This window comes from Nannospalax galili, unplaced genomic scaffold (genome assembly GCF_000622305.1).
Source record: "Nannospalax galili isolate Female #2095 unplaced genomic scaffold, S.galili_v1.0 scaffold40, whole genome shotgun sequence".
Classification (NCBI taxonomy): domain Eukaryota; kingdom Metazoa; phylum Chordata; class Mammalia; order Rodentia; family Spalacidae; genus Nannospalax; species Nannospalax galili.
The window spans coordinates 242,922-245,773 of record NW_008347810.1 but is presented as its reverse complement, the minus strand read 5'-3'; positions in this window follow the sequence as shown (position 1 = coordinate 245,773).

Sequence of the window (2,852 nt, the reverse complement as noted above, 5' to 3'; positions counted from 1 at the left end):
TCCCTATGACTCAATGCCTAGAGGGCTGGTGGAGGACAATGGAAGGGAAAGTTATCCTACCTCAGAATTTAGGAATAAGATTGATTAAGAAAATACATCAAGGATCACACATGGGCACCTGAAGGATGCAAGACTTACTAAGAAGGGCCAAAGTTAAAATTCAGGAAGGAAATCAAGCCATTGAAAAAATTGTTAGGCATTGTCATGCCTGCCAATTAACCAACTCAGCTCCATCCCATGCTAACCCAGGATCCCAGAGCAGAGGGACACAACTGGGTACATATTGGGAGACTGATTTCACTGAGATCAATCAGGGAAAATTTGGATATAAATATTTACTAGTATTCATAAACACCTTCTCTGGATGGACTGAGGCCTACCCAACCAAGCATGAGACTGCTCACGTGGTAGCCAATAAGTTAATCGAAGAGATCCTGCCCAGTTATGGTTTCCCAACTACAATCAGGTCAGATAATGGGCCAGCCTTTGTCTCTCAGGTAAGCTACGGAATAGCCACTGCACTGGGGGCCAATTGGAAACTACATTGTATTTATAGACCCCAGAGTTCAGGACAGGTAGAAAGAATGAATAGAACTCTAAAAGAAACCTTAACCAAATTAGCTTTAGAGACTGGCGCAGACTGGGTGGCTTACATTGTGCTTATAGACCCCAGAGTTCAGGACAGGTAGAAATAATGAATAGAACTCTAAAAGAGACCTTAACCAAATTAGCTTTAGAGATTGGTGCAGACTGGGTGGCTCTCCTCCCCTTTGCCCTTTTTAGAGTAAGAAACACTCCATACCAGATGGGTTTGACCCCCTTTGAAATCATGTATGGAAACCCCCCTCCTATGATACCTAGCCTCCAAGCTGACCTAGTATCGACCTTGGGAGACCAGGACCTACTGGACTCACTCCAGCGGTTGCAGCTTACCCACCAATGGGTCTGGCTGCAACTCAGAGCCATATATGAAGCTGCTGTCCCCCCACAACCCCACAGGTTTAAACTGGGTGACTGGGTCTTCATCTGCAGACACCAACGGAAAAATCTCGAGCCAAGATGGAAGGGCCCTTTCGTGATCCTCTTGATGACTCCCACCGGACTCAAAGTGGACGGCGTCGTGGCTTCGGTGCACTACTCCCATGCAAAACCTGCCAACCTGTTTGCAGTCCCAGAGGATTACAAGGGGTACACCTGGAAGGCATCCCCACACCCTTCGAATCCATTCAAGCTCCACATCCAATGAGACCCTTCCTGCTAACCTGTCTATTGTTGACATTGAAATGCTTATCGGCTGATGGCACCTTTCCTGCAAGTAACATAAATCCCCATATGCCCCTTAGCATGATCCCCCCAGATACCTGTGAGCTGGCTGACCAGAACCCATGATTGGGTTCCCCAGTTACAAGACAAGGGGGCAATAGAGGACCCTGAGACCCTCTTCATTCACCCGCTACCCCCCAATCCCTCCAGACCCCCACTAATTGCTTTTTTAGCTTCTGTAAAATGCTTGGCTGCTGTTTAGACATGCCTAGACATGCCCTTGCATGCCTTGACCCCTGCCTGCTATTCCCCCCCCTTCCAGGAAACTATAGATTAAGCAAGCCCAGGCATGAAAACTGCCCTATAAGGTAAAAACAGAGACTCCTGGCCCCACAGATAACAGTCAGCACATTCCACAGGCCTGAGAATAGCACCTACCAATAAGAAACTTCCAGGGCTGCATCTTATACATCCAATCAGTTTAAAATTCTGTTGGCGCACGCAGGCTCCTTGAACCACCCAAAATATATCTTTGGTATCCCCCTCCTCTCTTTGTCTAAAACCTGTAAAAAGCTCCACTCTCCCTTACTCTGGGCTCTCAGCACGGATCATTGAGTTGGTGAGGTCTGAGAGCCCGAGCTTAAGCCCGAATAAACCATAAACCTTTGCTTTTGCATTTTGGTGTGTTGGGTCTTTTTGGTGGTCTTTTTGGGGTCCAGTGGATGAGGTACAACACTAACACAGAAGAAGCTTCTTGGGTTTTTGTTGTTGTTGCTGTTGTGGTTGTTGTTGTTGTTTTGGATTTTTTTGTTGTTTATTTGTTTGATTTGGTCTTTTGAGACAGGGTCTCTCTGTAGCCCTAGCTGGCCTGGAACTCACTATGTACACCAGGCTGAGACTGATCTCACAGAGATCTGCCAGCCTCTGCCTCCCAAGTGCTGGAACTAAAGGTGTGCACCACCCTTATTGGCTGTAGAAACTTCTTAAAATATGTGCATACACAGTATAAAGAATTAAAATGTAATTACCCTATAACAGGAGTTCAATGACCCTACCAGAAAGTATAGGCTAGCAAATAAAAACCCCAGTTCAGAAATGGACATCCTCTTGGAGCTGTTGACCAGGGAATCCCATAGACCTTTGAGCAATACTGATTATTACCATGGCTTTCAGTTGTCTTCCAGAACTTGACAGTAGGACCTTATTGCTAAACATACTACACAGATGAATTGTAGAAGAAACAAAGGGAAATCAAGCTGGTACTAATTTTCAAGAGTAATCTCTACTGCCTAGTTTTCATAGTGCTAGAAGGTGCTCTGTGTGCTACTGGAAAAGTAATCAACTTTATCCAGTTGTAAATCCTGTGAACTACAATAACTAGTGGCCTGGCAAGACATTGTCACTGGTGCAATAGTGGCACATGTGTTATAGGAGCAACCAACCACCTTCTCCTTGGATTTAAGGCACACTTCACAAAATGGATCCCATACCTGGCCCTGTTATCAGAGCCTAAACCTGTGGCTAGATGACAGGTCACAGACTGTACAGGAGAATCTGCTGCTATTTTTGGACTTTAAAAATTATATATA